This window comes from Myotis nattereri, assembly GCF_964212035.1.
Source record: "Myotis nattereri genome assembly, chromosome: 16".
NCBI lineage: Eukaryota > Metazoa > Chordata > Mammalia > Chiroptera > Vespertilionidae > Myotis > Myotis nattereri.
The window spans coordinates 1,771,541-1,791,525 of record NC_138091.1 but is presented as its reverse complement, the minus strand read 5'-3'; positions in this window follow the sequence as shown (position 1 = coordinate 1,791,525).

Below are 19,985 nucleotides of genomic sequence, written 5' to 3'. Positions count from 1 at the left end.
TTTGATTTCAAATATTAGGAATTCTTGTTTATACAGCTCAAAATTTTTGTAGAAAGGCTGTAAGTGAGGTCTATGCTGCGTAAGTTTACAATTGAGGCCGCATTACTCTGGCGACTTTTGTATGACTGAGTTAAAATCCATTCGGTTCCAGTACATATTTGTAAGACAACTCTCTAGTTGTGGTAAAACTCTTAAAATACGCAATTAGAGTTTCCAGAAATGATTAAAAACTTGGAAGAACCACTTGAAATAAAACTAAAAAATTCTTTCTACATTTCCTGCCGTTTGTAATCACAGACATTACCATTGGAAAGACGTGAAATGACCAGAAAACTGATAATATTTACAACTCCGGGCACTTTAGGGAGCGTTTTCAATTGAATTTGCTTTCAAATATTAGGAATTCTTGTTTATACAGCCCAAAATTTGTGTAGAAAGGCGGTAAGTGAGGTCTATACTGCGTATGTTTAAAATTGAGGCCGCATTACTCTTGCGACTTTTGTATGACTCAGTTAAAATCCTTCCGGTTCCAGTACATAGTTGTAAGAAAACTCTATAGTTGTGGTAAAACTCTTAAAATACGCAATTAGAGTTTCCAGAAATGATTAAAAACTTGGAAGAACCACTTGAAATAAAAGTTAATAGATTCTTCCTACATTTCCTGCCGTTTGTAATCACAGACATTACCAGAGGAAAGCCGTGAAATGACCAGCAAACTGATAATATCTACAACTCCGGGCACTACAGGGATAGTGTTCAATTGAATTGGCTTTCAAATATTAGGAATTCTTGTTTATACAGCTCAAAATTTGTGTAGAAATGCTGTACGTGAGGTCTATACTGCTTATGTTTACAATTGAGGCCGCATTACTCTGGCGACTTTTGTATGACTCAGTTAAAATCTTTTCGGTTCCAGTACATATTTGTAAGAAAACTCTCTAGTTGTGGTAAAACTCTTAAAATACGTAATTAGAGTTTCCAGAAATGATTAAAAACTTGGAAGAACCACTTGAAATAAAAGTAAATCGATTCTTCCGACATTTCCTGCCGTTTGTAAGCACAGACATTACCAGTGGAAAGCCGTGAAATGACCAGCAAACTGATAATATTTACAACTCCAGGGACTTTAGGGAGCGTTTTCCCTTGAATTTGCTTTCAAATATTAGGAATTCTTGTTTATACAGCTCAAAATTTGTGTAGAAAGCCTGTAAGTGAGGACTATACAGCTTATGTTTACAATTGAGGCCGAATTACTCTGGCGACTTTTGGATGACTCAGTAAAAATCCTTCCGGTTCCAGTACATAGTTGTAAGAAAACTCTCTAGTTGTGGTAAAACTCTTAAAATACGCAATTAGAGTTTCCAGAAATGATTAAAAACTTGGAAGAACCACTTGAAATAAAAGTTAATAGATTCTTCCTACATTTCCTGCCGTTTGTAATCACAGACATTACCAGAGGAAAGCCGTGAAATGACCAGCAAACTGATAATATCTACAACTCCGGGCACTTCAGGGATAGTGTTCAATTGAATTGGCTTTCAAATATTAGGAATTCTTGTTTACACAGCTCAAAATTTGTGTAGAAAGCCTGTAAGTGAGGACTATACTGCTTATGTTTACAATTGAGGCCAATGACTCTGGCGACTTTGGTATGACTCAGTTAAAATCCTACCGGTTCCAGTACATAGTTGTAAGAAAACTCTCTAGTTGTGGTAAAACTCTTAAAATACGCAATTAGAGTTTCCAGAAATGATTAAAAACTTGGAAGAACCACTTGAAATAAAAGTAAATATATTCTTCCTACATATCCTGCCGTTTGTAATCACAGACATTACCAGAGGAAAGCCGTGAAATGACCAGCAAACTGATAATATTTACAACTCCGGGCACTTTAGGGAGCGTTTTCACTTGAATTTGCTTTTAAATATTAGGAATTCTTGTTTATACAGCTCAAAATTTGTGTAGAAAGGCTGTAAGTGAGGTCTATACTGCGTATGTTTACTATTGAGGCCGAATTACTCTGGCGACTTTAGTATGACTCAGTTAAAATCCTTCCGGTTCCAGTACATAGTTGTAAGAAAACTCTCTACTTGTGGTAAAACTCTTAAAATACGCAATTAGAGTTTCCAGAAATGATTAAAAACTTGGAAGAACCACTTGAAATAAAAGTAAATCGATTCTTCCGACATTTCCTGCCGTTTGTAATTACAGACATTACCAGTGGAAAGCCGTGAAATGACCAGCAAACTGATAATATTTACAACTCCAGGGACTTTAGGGAGCGTTTTCCCTTGAATTTGCTTTCAAATATTAGGAATTCTTGTTTATACAGCTCAAAATTTGTGTAGAAAGCCTGTAAGTGAGGACTATACAGCTTATGTTTACAATTGAGGCCGAATTACTCTGGCGACTTATGAATGACTCAGTTAAAATCCGTCCGGTTCCAGTACATAGTTGTAAGAAAACTCTCTAGTTGTGGTAAAACTCTTAAAATACGCAATTAGAGTTTCCAGAAATGATTAAAAACTTGGAAGAACCACTTGAAATAAAAGTTAATAGATTCTTCCTACATTTCCTGCCGTTTGTAATCACAGACATTACCAGAGGAAAGCCGTGAAATGACCAGCAAACTGATAATATCTACAACTCCGGGCACTTCAGGGATCATGTTCAATTGAATTGGCTTTCAAATATTAGGAATTCTTGTTTATACAGCTCAAAATTTGTGTAGAAAGCCTGTAAGTGAGGACTATACTGCTTATGTTTACAATTGAGGCCAATGACTCTGGCGCCTTTGGTATGACTCAGTTAAAATCCTTCCGGTTCCAGTACATAGTTGTAAGAAAACTCTCTAGTTGTGGTAAAACTCTTAAAATACGCAATTAGAGTTTCCAGAAATGATTAAAAACTTGGAAGAACCACTTGAAATAAAAGTTAATAGATTCTTCCAAATTTTCCTGCCGTTTGTAATTACAGACATTAAAAGTGGAAAGCCGTGAAATGACCAGAAAACTGATAATATTTACAACTAAGGGCACTTTAGGGAGCGTTTTCACTTGAATTTGATTTCAAATATTAGGAATTCTTGTTTATACAGCTCAAAATTTGTGTAGAAAGGCTGTAAGTGAGGTCTATACTGCGTAAGTTTACAATTGAGGCCGCATTACTCTGGCGACTTTTGTATGACTGAGTTAAAATCCATTCGGTTCCAGTACATATTTGTAAGACAACTCTCTAGTTGTGGTAAAACTCTTAAAATACGCAATTAGATTTTCCAGAAATGATTAAAAACTTGGAAGAACCACTTGAAATAAAACTAAAAAATTCTTTCTACATTTCCTGCCGTTTGTAATCACAGACATTACCATTGGAAAGACGTGAAATGACCAGAAAACTGATAATATTTACAACTCCGGGCACTTTAGGGAGCGTTTTCAATTGAATTTGCTTTCAAATATTAGGAATTCTTGTTTATACAGCCCAAAATTTGTGTAGAAAGGCGGTAAGTGAGGTCTATACTGCGTATGTTTAAAATTGAGGCCGCATTACTCTTGCGACTTTTGTATGACTCAGTTAAAATCCTTCCGGTTCCAGTACATAGTTGTAAGAAAACTCTATAGTTGTGGTAAAACTCTTAAAATACGCAATTAGAGTTTCCAGAAATGATTAAAAACTTGGAAGAACCACTTGAAATAAAAGTTAATAGATTCTTCCTACATTTCCTGCCGTTTGTAATCACAGACATTACCAGAGGAAAGCCGTGAAATGACCAGCAAACTGATAATATCTACAACTCCGGGCACTACAGGGATAGTGTTCAATTGAATTGGCTTTCAAATATTAGGAATTCTTGTTTATACAGCTCAAAATTTGTGTAGAAAGCCTGTAAGTGAGGACTATACAGCTTATGTTTACAATTGAGGCCGAATTACTCTGGCGACTTTTGGATGACTCAGTTAAAATCCTTCCGGTTCCAGTACATAGTTGTAAGAAAACTCTCTAGTTGTGGTAAAACTCTTAAAATACGCAATTAGAGTTTCCAGAAATGATTAAAAACTTGGAAGAACCACTTGAAATAAAAGTTAATAGATTCTTCCTACATTTCCTGCCGTTTGTAATCACAGACATTACCAGAGGAAAGCCGTGAAATGACCAGCAAACTGATAATATCTACAACTCCGGGCACTTCAGGGATAGTGTTCAATTGAATTGGCTTTCAAATATTAGGAATTCTTGTTTATACAGCTCAAAATTTGTGTAGAAAGCCTGTAAGTGAGGACTATACTGCTTATGTTTACAATTGAGGCCAATGACTCTGGCGACTTTGGTATGACTCAGTTAAAATCCTTCCGGTTCCAGTACATAGTTGTAAGAAAACTCTCTAGTTGTGGTAAAACTCTTAAAATACGCAATTAGAGTTTCCAGAAATGATTAAAAACTTGGAAGAACCACTTGAAATAAAAGTTAATAGATTCTTCCTACATATCCTGCCGTTTGTAATCACAGACATTACCAGAGGAAAGCCGTGAAATGACCAGCAAACTGATAATATTTACAACTCCGGGCACTTTAGGGAGCGTTTTCACTTGAATTTGCTTTTAAATATTAGGAATACTTGTTTATACAGCTCAAAATTTGTGTAGAAAGGCTGTAAGTGAGGTCTATACTGCGTATGTTTACAATTGAGGCCGCATTACTCTTGTGACTTTTGTATGACTCAGTTAAAATCCTTCCGGTTCCAGTACATAGTTGTAAGAAAACTCTATAGTTGTGTAAAACTCTTAAAATACGCAATTAGAGTTTCCAGAAATGATTAAAAACTTGGAAGAACCACTTGAAATAAAAGTTAATAGATTCTTCCTACATTTCCTGCCTTTTGTAATCACAGACATTACCAGTGGAAAGCCGAGAAATGACCAGCAAACTGATAATATCTACAACTCCGGGCACTTCAGGGATCATGTTCACTTGAATTTGCTTTCAAATATTAGGAATTCTTGTTTATACAGCTCAGAATTTGTGTAGAAAGGCTGTAAGTGAGGACTATACTGCTTATGTTTACAATTGAGGCCGAATTACTCTGGCGACTTTTGTATGACTCAGTTAAAATCCTTCCGGTTCCAGTACATAGTTGTAAGAAAACTCTCTACTTGTGGTAAAACTCTTAAAATACGCAATTAGAGTTTCCAGAAATGATTAAAAACTTGGAAGAACCACTTGAAATAAAAGTAAATCGATTCTTCCGACATTTCCTGCCGTTTGTAAGCACAGACATTACCAGTGGAAAGCCGTGAAATGACCAGCAAACTGATAATATTTACAACTCCAGGGACTTTAGGGTGCGTTTTCCCTTGAATTTGCTTTCAAATATTAGGAATTCTTGTTTATACAGCTCAAAATTTGTGTAGAAAGCCTGTAAGTGAGGACTATACTGCTTATGTTTACAATTGAGGCCAATGACTCTGGCCACTTTGGTATGACTCAGTTAAAATCCTTCCGGTTCCTGTACATAGTTGTAAGAAAACTCTATAGTTGTGGTAAAACTCTTAAAATACGCAATTAGAGTTTCCAGAAATGATTAAAAACTTGGAAGAACCACTTGAAATAAAAGTAAATATATTTTTCCTACATTTCCTGCCGTTTGTAATCACAGACATTATCAGTGGAAAGCCGTGAAATGACCAGAAAACTGATAATATTTACAACTCCGGGCACTTTAGGGAGCGTTTTCACTTGAATTTGCTTTTAAATATTAAGAATTCTTGTTTATACAGCTCAAAATTTGTGTAGAAAGGCTGTAAGTGAGGTCTATACTGCGTATGTTTACAATTGAGGCCGCATTACTCTGGCGACTTTTGTATGACTCAGTTAAAATCCTTCCGGTTCCAGTACATAGTTGTAAGAAAACTCTCTAGCTGTGGTAAAACTCTTAAAATACGCAATTAGAGTTTCCAGAAATGATTAAAAACTTGGAAGAACCACTTGAAATAAAAGTTAATAGATTCTTCCCACTTTTCCTGCCGTTTGTAATTACAGACATTACCAGTGGAAAGCCGTGAAATGACCAGCAAACTGATAATATTTACAACTCCAGGGACTTTAGGGAGCGTTTTCCCTTGAATTTGCTTTCAAATATTAGGAATTCTTGTTTATACAGCTCAAAATTTGTGTAGAAAGCCTGTAAGTGAGGACGATACAGCTTATGTTCACAATTGAGGCCAAATTACTCTGGCGACTTTTGGATGACTCAGTTAAAATCCTTCCGGTTCCAGTACATAGTTGTAAGAAAACTCTCTAGTTGTGGTAAAACTCTTAAAATACGCAATTAGAGTTTCCAGAAATGATTAAAAACTTGGAAGAACCACTTGAAATAAAAGTTAATAGATTCTTCCTACATTTCCTGCTGTTTGTAATCACAGACATTACCAGATGAAAGCCGTGAAATGACCAGCAAACTGATAATATCTACAACTCCGGGCACTTCAGGGATAGTGTTCAATTGAATTTTCTTTCAAATATTAGGAATTCTTGTTTATACAGCTCAAAATTTGTGTAGAAAGCCTGTCAGTGAGGACTATACTGCTTATGTTTACAATTGAGGCCAATGACTCTGGCGACTTTGGTATGACTCAGTTAAAATCCTTCCAGTTCCAGTACATAGTTGTAAGAAAACTCTCTAGTTGTGGTAAGACTGTTAAAATACGCAATTAGAGTTTCCAGAAATGATTAAAAACTTGGAAGAACCACTTGAAATAAAAATAAATAGATTCTTCCTACATATCCTGCCGTTTGTAATCACAGACATTACCAGAGGAAAGCCGTGAAATGACCAGCAAACTGAAAATATTTACAACTCCGGGCACTTTAGGGAGCGTTTTCACTTGAATTTGCTTTTCAATATTCGGAATACTTGTTTATACAGCTCAAAATTTGTGTAGAAAGGCTGTAAGTGAGGTCTATACTGCGTATGTTTACAATTGAGGCCGAATTACTCTGGCGACTTTTGTATGACTCAGTTATAATCCTTCCGGTTCCAGTACATAGTTGTAAGAAAACTCTCTAGTTGTGGTAAAACTCTTAAAATACGCAATTAGAGTTTCCAGAAATGATTAAAAACTTGGAAGAACCACTTGAAATAAAAGTAAATCGATTCTTCCGACATTTCCTGCCGTTTGTAATGACAGACATTACCAGTGGAAAGCCGTGAAATGACCAGCAAACTGATAATATTTACAACTCCAGGGACTTTAGGGAGCGTTTTCCCTTGAATTTGCTTTCAAATATTAGGAATTCTTGTTTATACAGCTCAAAATTTGTGTAGAAAGCCTGTAAGTGAGGTCTATACAGCTTATGTTTACAATTGAGGCCGAATTACTCTGGCGACTTTTGGATTACTCATTTAAAATCCTTCCGGTTCCAGTACAAAGTTGTAAGAAAACTCTCTAGTTGTGGTAAAACTCTTAAAATACGCAATTAGAGTTTCCAGAAATGATTAAAAACTTGGAAGAACCACTTGAAATAAAAGTTAATAGATTCTTCCTACATTTCCTGCCGTTTGTAATCACAGACATTACCAGAGGAAAGCCGTGAAATGACCAGCAAACTGATAATATCTACAACTCCGGGCACTTCAGGGATAGTGTTCAATTGAATTGGCTTTCAAATATTAGGAATTCTTGTTTATACAGCTCAAAATTTGTGTAGAAAGCCTGTAAGTGAGGACTATACTGCTTATGTTTAGAATTGAGGCCAATGACTCTGGCGACTTTGGTATGACTCAGTTAAAATCCTTCCGGTTCCAGTACATAGTTGTAAGAAAACTCTCTAGTTGTGGTAAAACTCTTAAAATACGCAATTGGAGTTTCCAGAAATGATTAAAAACTTGGAAGAACCAGTTGAAATAAAAGTTAATAGATTCTTCCTACATTTCCTGCCGTTTGCAAACACAGACATTACCAGTGGAAAGACGTGAAATGACCAGCAAACTGAGAATATTTACTACTCCGGGAACTTTAGGAAGCGTTTTCTCTTGAATTTGCTTTCAACTATTAGGAATTCTTGTTTATACAGCTCAAAATTTGTGTAGAAAGGCTGTAAGGGAGGTCTATACTGTGTATGTTTACAATTGAGGCCAATGACTCTGGCGACTTTTGTAGGACAAAGTTAAAATCCTTCTGGTTCCAGTACTTATTTGTAAGAAAACTCTCTAGTTGTGGTAAAACTCTTAAAAAACGCAATTAGAGTTTCCAGAAATGATTAAAAACTTGGAAGAACCACTTGAAATAAATTTAATAGATTCTTCCCACTTTTCCTGCCGTTTGTAATTACAGACGTTACCAGTGGAAAGCCGTGAAATGACCAGAAAACTGATAATATTTACAACTAAGGGCACTTTAGGGAGCGTTTTCACTTGAATTTGATTTCAAATATTAGGAATTCTTGTTTATACAGCTCAAAATTTGTGTAGAAAGGCTGTAAGTGAGGTCTATACTGCGTATGTTTACAATTGAGGCCGCATTACTCTGGCGACTTTTGTATGACTCAGTTAAAATCCTTCCGGTTCCAGTACATAGTTGTAAGAAAACTCTCTACTTGTGGTAAAACTCTTAAAATACGCAATTAGAGTTTCCAGAAATGATTAAAAACTTGGAAGAACCACTTGAAATAAAAGTAAATCGATTCTTCCGACATTTCCTGCCGTTTGTAAGCACAGACATTACCAGTGGAAAGCCGTGAAATGACCAGCAAACTGATAATATTTACAAATCCAGGGACTTTAGGGAGCGTTTTCCCTTGAATTTGCTTTCAAATATTAGGAATTCTTGTTTATACAGCTCAAAATTTGTGTAGAAAGCCTGTAAGTGAGGACTATACTGCTTATGTTTACAATTGAGGCCAATGACTCTGGCGACTTTGCTATGACTCAGTTAAAATCCTTCCGGTTCCAGTACATAGTTGTAAGAAAACTCTATAGTTGTGGTAAAACTCTTAAAATACGCAATTAGAGTTTCCAGAAATGATTAAAAACTTGGAAGAACCACTTGAAATAAAAGTAAATATATTTTTCCTACATTTCCTGCCGTTTGTAATCACAGACATTATCAGTGGAAAGCCGTGAAATGACCAGAAAACTGATAATATTTACAACTCCGGGCACTTTAGGGAGCGTTTTCACTTGAATTTGCTTTTAAATATTAAGAATTCTTGTTTATACAGCTCAAAATTTGTGTAGAAAGGCTGTAAGTGAGGTCTATACTGCGTATGTTTACAATTGAGGCCGCATTACTCTGGCGACTTTTGTATGACTCAGTTAAAATCCTTCCGGTTCCAGTACATAGTTGTAAGAAAACTCTCTAGTTGTGGTAAAACTCTTAAAATACGCAATTAGAGTTTCCAGAAATGATTCAAAACTTGGAAGAACCACTTGAAATAAAAGTAAATCGATTCTTCCGACATTTCCTGCCGTTTGTAATGACAGACATTACCAGTGGAAAGCCGTGAAATGACCAGCAAACTGATAATATTTACAACTCCAGGGACTTTAGGGAGCGTTTTCCCTTGAATTTGCTTTCAAATATTAGGAATTCTTGTTTATACAGCTCAAAATTTGTGTAGAAAGCCTGTAAGTGAAGACTATACAGCTTATGTTTACAATTGAGGCCGAATTACTCTGGCGACTTTTGGATGACTCAGTTAAAATCCTTCCGGTTCCAGTACATAGTTGTAAGAAAACTCTCTAGTTGTGGTAAAACTCTTAAAATACGCAATTAGAGTTTCCAGAAATGATTAAAAACTTGGAAGAACCACTTGAAATAAAAGTTAATAGATTCTTCCTACATTTCCTGCCGTTTGTAATCACAGACATTACCAGAGGAAAGCCGTGAAAAGACCAGCAAACTGATAATATCTACAACTCCGGGCACTTCAGGGATAGTGTTCAATTGAATTGGCTTTCAAATATTAGGAATTCTTGTTTATACAGCTCAAAATTTGTGTAGAAAGCCTGTAAGTGAGGACTATACTGCTTATGTTTACAATTGAGGCCAATGACTCTGGCGACTTTGGTATGACTCAGTTAAAATCCTTCTGGTTCCAGTACATAGTTGTAAGAAAACTCTCTAGTTGTGGTAAAACTCTTAAAATACGCAATTAGAGTTTCCAGAAATGATTAAAAACTTGGAAGAACCACTTGAAATAAAAGTAAATAGATTCTTCCTACATATCCTGCCGTTTGTAATCACAGACATTACCAGAGGAAAGCCGTGAACTGACCAGCAAACTGATAATATTTACAACTCCGGGTACTTTAGGGAGCGTTTTCACTTGAATTTGCTTTCAAATATTAGGAATTCTTGTTTATACAGCTCAAAATTTGTGTAGAAATGCTGTACGTGAGGTCTATACTGCTTATGTTTACAATTGAGGCCGCATTACTCTGGCGACTTTTGTATGACACAGTTAAAATCTTTTCGGTTCCAGTACATATTTATAAGAAAACTCTCTAGTTGTGGTAAAACTCTTAAAATACGTAATTAGAGTTTCCAGAAATGATTAAAAACTTGGAAGAACCACTTGAAATAAAAGTAAATCGATTCTTCCGACATTTCCTGCCGTTTGTAATGACAGACATTACCAGTGTAAAGCCGTGAAATGACCAGCAAACTGATAATATTTACAACTCCAGGGACTTTAGGGAGCGTTTTCCCTTGAATTTGCTTTCAAATATTAGGAATTCTTGTTTATACAGCTCAAAATTTGTGTAGAAAGCCTGTAAGTGAGGACTATACAGCTTATGTTTACAATTGAGGCCGAATTACTCTGGCGACTTTTGGATGACTCAGTTAAAATCCTTCCGGTTCCAGTACATAGTTGTAAGAAAACTCTCTAGTTGTGGTAAAACTCTTAAAATACGCAATTAGAGTTTCCAGAAATGATTAAAAACTTGGAAGAACCACTTGAAATAAAAGTTAATAGATTCTTCCTACATTTCCTGCCGTTTGTAATCACAGACATTACCAGAGGAAAGCCGTGAAATGACCAGCAAACTGATAATATCTACAACTCCGGGCACTTCAGGGATCATGTTCAATTGAATTGGCTTTCAAATATTAGGAATTCTTGTTTATACAGCTCAAAATTTGTGTAGAAAGCCTGTAAGTGAGGACTATACTGCTTATGTTTACAATTGAGGCCAATGACTCTGGCGACTTTGGTATGACTCAGTTAAAATCCTTCCGGTTCCAGTACATAGTTGTAAGAAAACTCTCTAGTTGTGGTAAAACTCTTAAAATACGCAATTAGAGTTTCCAGAAATGATTAAAAACTTAGAAGAACCACTTGAAATAAAAGTAAATAGATTCTTCCTACATATCCTGCCGTTTGTAATCACAGACATTACCAGAGGAAAGCCGTGAACTGACCAGCAAACTGATAATATTTACAACTCCGGGTACTTTAGGGAGCGTTTTCACTTGAATTTGCTTTCAAATATTAGGAATTCTTGTTTATACAGCTCAAAATTTGTGTAGAAATGCTGTACGTGAGGTCTATACTGCTTATGTTTACAATTGAGGCCGCATTACTCTGGCGACTTTTGTATGACTCAGTTAAAATCTTTTCGGTTCCAGTACATATTTGTAAGAAAACTCTCTAGTTGTGGTAAAACTCTTAAAATACGTAATTAGAGTTTCCAGAAATGATTAAAAACTTGGAAGAACCACTTGAAATAAAAGTAAATCGATTCTTCTGACATTTACCTGCCGTTTGTAATCACAGACATTACCAGTGTAAAGCCGTGAAATGACCAGCAAACTGATAATATTTACAACTCCAGGAACTTTAGGGAGCGTTTTCCCTTGAATTTGCTTTCAAATATTAGGAATTCTTGTTTATACAGCTCAAAATTTGTGTAGAAAGCCTGTAAGTGAGGACTATACAGCCTTTGTTTACAATTGAGGCCGAATTACTCTGGCGACTTTTGGATGACTCAGTTAAAATCCTTCCGGTTCCAGTACATAGTTGTAAGAAAACTCTCTAGTTGTGGTAAAACTCTTAAAATACGCAATTAGAGTTTCCAGAAATGATTAAAAACTTGGAAGAACCACTTGAAATAAAAGTTAATAGATTCTTCCTACATTTCCTGCCGTTTGTAATCACAGACATTACCAGAGGAAAGCCGTGAAATGACCAGCAAACTGATAATATCTACAACTCCGGGCACTTCAGGGATCATGTTCAATTGAATTGGCTTTCAAATATGAGGAATTCTTGTTTATACAGCTCAAAATTTGTGTAGAAAGCCTGTAAGTGAGGACTATACTGCTTATGTTTACAATTGAGGCCAATGACTCTGGCGACTTTGGTATGACTCATTTAAAATCTTTCCGGTTCCAGTACATAGTTGTAAGAAAACTCTCTAGTTGTGGTAAAACTCTTAAAATACGCAATTAGAGTTTCCAGAAATGATTAAAAACTTGGAAGAACCACTTGAAATAAAAGTTAATAGATTCTTCCTACATTTCCTGCCGTTTGTAATCACAGACATTACCAGAGGAAAGCCGTGAAATGACCAGCAAACTGATAATATCTACAACTCCGGGCACTTCAGGGATCATGTTCAATTGAATTGGCTTTCAAATATTAGGAATTCTTGTTTATACAGCTCAAAATTTGTGTAGAAAGCCTGTAAGTGAGGACTATACTGCTTATGTTTACAATTGAGGCCAATGACTCTGGCGACTTTGGTATGACTCAGTTAAAATCCTTCCGGTTCCAGTACATAGTTGTAAGAAAACTCTCTAGTTGTGGTAAAACTCTTAAAATACGCAATTAGAGTTTCCAGAAATGATTAAAAACTTAGAAGAACCACTTGAAATAAAAGTAAATAGATTCTTCTTACATATCCTGCCGTTTGTAATCACAGACATTACCAGAGGAAAGCCGTGAACTGACCAGCAAACTGATAATATTTACAACTCCGGGTACTTTAGGGAGCGTTTTCACTTGAATTTGCTTTCAAATATTAGGAATTCTTGTTTATACAGCTCAAAATTTGTGTAGAAAGGCTGTAAGTGAGGTCTATACTGCATATGTTTACAATTGAGGCCGCATTACTCTGGCGACTTTTGTATGACTGAGTTAAAATCCATTCGGTTCCAGTACATATTTGTAAGAAAACTCTCTAGTTGTGGTAAAACTCTTAAAATACGCAATTAGAGTTTCCAGAAATGATTAAAAACTTGGAAGAACCACTTGAAATAAAAGTAAATATATTTTTCCTACATTTCCTGCCGTTTGTAATCACAGACATTACCAGTGGAAAGACGTGAAATGACCAGCAAACTGAGAATATTTACAACTCCGGGAACTTTAGGAAGCGTTTTCTCTTGAATTTGCTTTCAAATATTAGGAATTTTTGTTTATACAGCTCAAAATTTGTGTGGAAAGGCTGTAAGGGAGGTCCATACTGCGTATGTTTACAATTGAGGCCAATGACTCTGGCGACTTTTGTATGACTCAGTTAAAATCCTTCAGGTTCCAGTACATATTTGTAAGAAAACTCTCTAGTTGTGGTAAAACTCTTAAAATACGCAATTAGAGTTTCCAGAAATGATTAAAAACTTGGAAGAACCACTTGAAATAAAAGTTAATAGATTCTTCCCACTTTTCCTGCCGTTTGTAGTTTCAGACATTACCAGTGGAAAGCCGTGAAATGACCAGAAAACTGATAATATTTACAAGTAAGGGCACTTTAGGGAGCGTTTTCACTTGAATTTGATTTCAAATATTAGGAATTCTTGTTTATACAGCTCAAAATTTGTGTAGAAAGGCTGTAAGTGAGGTCTATACTGCGTATGTTTACAATTGAGGCCGCATTACTCTGGCGACTTTTGTATGACTGAGTTAAAATCCATTCGGTTCCAGTACATATTTGTAAGAAAACTCTCTAGTTGTGGTAAAACTCTTAAAATACGCAATTAGAGTTTCCAGAAATGATTAAAAACTTGGAAGAACCACTTGAAATAAAAGTAAATAGATTCTTTCTACATTTCCTGCCGTTTGTAATCACAGACATTACCATTGGAAAGACGTGAAATGACCAGAAAACTTATAATATTTACAACTCCGGGCACTTTAGGGAGCGGTTTCAATTGAATTTGCTTTCAAATATTAGGAATTCTTGTTTATACAGCTCAAAATTTGTGTAGAAAGGCGGTAAGTGAGGTCTATACTGCGTATGTTTACAATTGAGGCCAATGACTCTGGCGACTTTTGTATGACTCAGTTAAAATCCTTCTGGTTCCAGTACATATTTGTAAGAAAACTCTCTAGTTGTGGTAAAACTCTTAAAATACGCAATTAGAGTTTCCAGAAATGATTAAAAACTTGGAAGAACCACTTGAAATAAAAGTTAATAGATTCTTCCCACTTTTCCTGCCGTTTGTAATTACAGACATTACCAGTGGAAAGCCCTAAATGACCAGAAAACTGATAATATTTACAACTAAGGGCACTTTAGGGAGCGTTTTCACTTGAATTTGATTTCAAATATTAGGAATTCTTGTTTATACAGCTCAAAATTTGTGTAGAAAGGCTGTAAGTGAGGTCTATACTGCATATGTTTACAATTGAGGCCGCATTACTCTGGCGACTTTTGTATGACTGAGTTAAAATCCATTCGGTTCCAGTACATATTTGTAAGAAAACTCTCTAGTTGTGGTAAAACTCTTAAAATACGCAATTAGAGTTTCCAGAAATGATTAAAAACTTGGAAGAACCACTTGAAATAAAAGTAAATAGATTCTTTCTACATTTCCTGCCGTTTGTAATCACAGACATTACCATTGGAAAGACGTGAAATGACCAGAAAACTGATAATATTTACAACTCCGGGCACTTTAGGGAGCGTTTTAAATTGAATTTGCTTTCAAATATTAGGAATTCTTGTTTATACAGCTCAAAATTTGTGTAGAAAGGCGGTAAGTGAGGTCTATACTGGGTATGTTTAAAATTGAGGCCGAATTACTCTGGCGACTTTTGTATGACTCAGTTAAAATCCTTCCGGTTCCAGTACATAGTTGTAAGAAAACTCTCTAGTTGTGGTAAAACTCTTAAAATACGCAATTAGAGTTTCCAGAAATGATTAAAAACTTGGAAGAACCACTTGAAATAAAAGTAAATAGATTCTTCCTACATTTCCTGCCGTTTGTAATCACAGACATTACCAGAGGAAAGCCGTGAAATGACCAGCAAACTGATAATATCTACAACTCCGGGCACTACAGGGATAGTGTTCAATTGAATTGGCTTTCAAATATTAGGAATTCTTGTATATACAGCTCAAAATTTGTGTAGAAAGCCTGTAAGTGAGGACTATACTGCTTATATTTACAATTGAGGCCAATGACTCTGGCGACTTTGGTATGAATCAGTTAAAATCCTTCCGGTTCCAGTACATAGTTGTAAGAAAACTCTATAGTTGTGGTAAAACTCTTAAAATACGCAATTAGAGTTTACAGAAATGATTAAAAACTTGGAAGAACCACTTGAAATAAAAGTAAATATATTTTTCCTACATTTCCTGCCGTTTGTAATCACAGACATTATCAGTGGAAAGCCGTGAAATGACCAGAAAACTGATAATATTTACAACTCCGGGCACTTTAGGGAGCGTTTTCACTTGAATTTGCTTTTAAATATTAAGAATTCTTGTTTATACAGCTCAAAATTTGTGTAGAAAGGCTGTAAGTGAGGTCTATACTGCGTATGTTTACAATTGAGGCCGAATTACTCTGGCGACTTTTGGATGACTCAGTTAAAATCCTTCCGGTTCCAGTACATAGTTGTAAGAAAACTCTCTAGTTGTGGTAAAACTCTTAAAATACGCAATTAGAGTTTCCAGAAATGATTAAAAACTTGGAAGAACCACTTGAAATAAAAGTTAATAGATTCTTCCCACTTTTCCTGCCGTTTGTAATTACAGACATTACCAGTGGAAAGCCCTAAATGACCAGAAAACTGATAATATTTACAACTAAGGGCACTTTAGGGAGCGTTTTCACTTGAATTTGATTTCAAATATTAGGAATTCTTGTTTATACAGCTCAAAATTTGTGTAGAAAGGCTGTAAGTGAGGTCTATACTGCATATGTTTACAATTGAGGCCGCATTACTCTGGCGACTTTTGTATGACTGAGTTAAAATCCATTCGGTTCCAGTACATATTTGTAAGAAAACTCTCTAGTTGTGGTAAAACTCTTAAAATACGCAATTAGAGTTTCCAGAAATGATTAAAAACTTGGAAGAACCACTTGAAATAAAAGTAAATAGATTCTTTCTACATTTCCTGCCGTTTGTAATCACAGACATTACCATTGGAAAGACGTGAAATGACCAGAAAACTGATAATATTTACAACTCCGGGCACTTTAGGGAGCGTTTTAAATTGAATTTGCTTTCAAATATTAGGAATTCTTGTTTATACAGCTCAAAATTTGTGTAGAAAGGCGGTAAGTGAGGTCTATACTGGGTATGTTTAAAATTGAGGCCGAATTACTCTGGCGACTTTTGTATGACTCAGTTAAAATCCTTCCGGTTCCAGTACATAGTTGTAAGAAAACTCTCTAGTTGTGGTAAAACTCTTAAAATACGCAATTAGAGTTTCCAGAAATGATTAAAAACTTGGAAGAACCACTTGAAATAAAAGTAAATAGATTCTTCCTACATTTCCTGCCGTTTGTAATCACAGACATTACCAGAGGAAAGCCGTGAAATGACCAGCAAACTGATAATATCTACAACTCCGGGCACTACAGGGATAGTGTTCAATTGAATTGGCTTTCAAATATTAGGAATTCTTGTATATACAGCTCAAAATTTGTGTAGAAAGCCTGTAAGTGAGGACTATACTGCTTATATTTACAATTGAGGCCAATGACTCTGGCGACTTTGGTATGACTCAGTTAAAATCCTTCCGGTTCCAGTACATAGTTGTAAGAAAACTCTATAGTTGTGGTAAAACTCTTAAAATACGCAATTAGAGTTTCCAGAAATGATTAAAAACTTGGAAGAACCACTTGAAATAAAAGTAAATATATTTTTCCTACATTTCCTGCCGTTTGTAATCACAGACATTATCAGTGGAAAGCCGTGAAATGACCAGAAAACTGATAATATTTACAACTCCGGGCACTTTAGGGAGCGTTTTCACTTGAATTTGCTTTTAAATATTAAGAATTCTTGTTTATACAGCTCAAAATTTGTGTAGAAAGGCTGTAAGTGAGGTCTATACTGCGTATGTTTACAATTGAGGCCGAATTACTCTGGCGACTTTTGGATGACTCAGTTAAAATCCTTCCGGTTCCAGTACATAGTTGTAAGAAAACTCTCTAGTTGTGGTAAAACTCTTAAAATACGCAATTAGAGTTTCCAGAAATGATTAAAAACTTGGAAGAACCACTTGAAATAAAGTAAATCGATTCTTCCGACATTTCCTGCCGTTTGTAATGACAGACATTACCAGTGGAAAGCCGTGAAATGACCAGCAAACTGATAATATTTACAACTCCAGGGACTTTAGGGAGCGTTTTCCCTTGAATTTGCTTTCAAATATTAGGAATTCTTGTTTATACAGCTCAAAATTTGTGTAGAAAGCCTGTAAGTGAGGACTATACAGCTTATGTTTACAATTGAGGCCGCATTACTCTGGCGACTTTTGTATGACTGAGTTAAAATCCTTCCGGTTCCAGTACATAGTTGTAAGAAAACTCTCTAGTTGTGGTAAAACTCTTAAAATACGCAATTAGAGTTTCCAGAAATGATTAAAAACTTGGAAGAACCACTTGAAATAAAAGTAAATAGATTCTTTCTACATTTCCTGCCGTTTGTAATCACAGACATTACCATTGGAAAGACGTGAAATGACCAGAAAACTGATAATATTTACAACTCCGGGCACTTTAGGGAGCGTTTTCAATTGAATTTGCTTTCAAATATTAGGAATTCTTGTTTATACAGCTCAAAATTTGTGTAGAAAGGCGGTAAGTGAGGTCTATACTGCGTATGTTTAAAATTGAGGCCGCATTACTATTGCGACTTTTGTATGACTCAGTTAAAATCCTTCCGGTTCCAGTACATAGTTGTAAGAAAACTCTATAGTTGTGGTAAAACTCTTTAAATACGCAATTAGAGTTTCCAGAAATGATTAAAAACTTGGAAGAACCACTTGAAATAAAAGTAAATAGATTCTTCCTACATTTCCTGCCGTTTGTAATCACAGACATTACCAGAGGAAAGCCGTGAAATGACCAGCAAACTGATAATATCTACAACTCCAGGGACTTTAGGGAGCGTTTTCACTTGAATTTGCTTTCAAATATTAGGAATTCTTGTTTATACAGCTCAAAATTTGTGTAGAAAGCCTGTAAGTGAGGACTATATAGCTTATGTTTACAATTGAGGCCGAATTACTCTGGCGACTTTTGGATGACTCAGTTAAAATCCTTCCGGTTCCAGTACATAGTTGTAAGAAAACTCTCTAGTTGTGGTAAAACTCTTAAAATACGCAATTAGAGTTTCCAGAAATGATTAAAAACTTGGAAGAACCACTTGAAATAAAAGTTAATAGATTCTTCCTACATTTCCTGCCGTTTGTAATCACAGACATTACCAGAGGAAAGCCGTGAAATGACCAGCAAACTGATAATATCTACAACTCTGGGCACTTCAGGGATCATGTTCAATTGAATTGGCTTTCAAATATAAGGAATTCTTGTTTATACAGCTCAAAATTTGTGTAGAAAGCCTGTAAGTGAGGACTATACTGCTTATGTTTACAATTGAGGCCAATGACTCTGGCGACTTTGGTATGACTCAGTTAAAATCCTTCCGGTTCCAGTACATAGTTGTAAGAAAACTCTCTAGTTGTGGTAAAACTCTTAAAATACGCAATTAGAGTTTCCAGAAATGATTAAAAACTTGGAAGAACCACTTGAAATAAAAGTTAATAGATTCTTCCTACATTTCCTGCCGTTTGTAATCACAGACATTACCAGTGGAAAGACGTGAAATGACCAGCAAACTGAGAATATTTACAACTCCGGGAACTTTAGGAAGCGTTTTCTCTTGAATTTGCTTTCAAATATTAGGAATTTTTGTTTATACAGCTCAAAATTTGTGTGGAAAGGCTGTAAGGGAGGTCCATACTGCGTATGTTTACAATTGAGGCCAATGACTCTGGCGACTTTTGTATGACTCAGTTAAAATCCTTCAGGTTCCAGTACATATTTGTAAGAAAACTCTCTAGTTGTGGTAAAACTCTTAAAATACGCAATTAGAGTTTCCAGAAATGATTAAAAACTTGGAAGAACCACTTGAAATAAAAGTTAATAGATTCTTCCCACTTTTCCTGCCGTTTGTAGTTTCAGACATTACCAGTGGAAAGCCGTGAAATGACCAGAAAACTGATAATATTTACAAGTAAGGGCACTTTAGGGAGCGTTTTCACTTGAATTTGATTTCAAATATTAGGAATTCTTGTTTATACAGCTCAAAATTTGTGTACAAAGGCTGTAAGTGAGGTCTATACTGCGTATGTTTACAATTGAGGCCGCATTACTCTGGCGACTTTTGTATGACTGAGTTAAAATCCATTCGGTTCCAGTACATATTTGTAAGAAAACTCTCTAGTTGTGGTAAAACTCTTAAAATACGCAATTAGAGTTTCCAGAAATGATTAAAAACTTGGAAGAACCACTTGAAATAAAAGTAAATAGATTCTTTCTACATTTCCTGCCGTTTGTAATCACAGACATTACCATTGGAAAGACGTGAAATGACCAGAAAACTGATAATATTTACAACTCCGGGCACTTTAGGGAGCGGTTTCAATTGAATTTGCTTTCAAATATTAGGAATTCTTGTTTATACAGCTCAAAATTTGTGTAGAAAGGCGGTAAGTGAGGTCTATACTGCGTATGTTTACAATT